This window comes from Odontomachus brunneus, unplaced genomic scaffold (assembly GCF_010583005.1).
Source record: "Odontomachus brunneus isolate Ranch 3 - 2012 unplaced genomic scaffold, Obru_v1 Obru_scaffold_142, whole genome shotgun sequence".
NCBI lineage: Eukaryota > Metazoa > Arthropoda > Insecta > Hymenoptera > Formicidae > Odontomachus > Odontomachus brunneus.
The window spans coordinates 454,403-454,628 of record NW_022639592.1 but is presented as its reverse complement, the minus strand read 5'-3'; positions in this window follow the sequence as shown (position 1 = coordinate 454,628).

The window sequence follows — 226 nt, the reverse complement described above, 5'->3', positions numbered from 1 at the left end:
AACTTTTAAAAAATATTATTTAAAACAATAGTGTTGTTTCATCAAATGACATGGTTTCCTTGAACGAAATAAAAGTTTTATTTTAAAAAATGATATTTCGTTTAAAAATATAATATTTTAATAAAATAGAAAAAAAACCACAAAATTAAACAAGTACGAATATTAAATCTAAAGAAAGTATTTTCTCCGAAAAAACGGTATAAGAAGTATAAAAAATATGTAATAA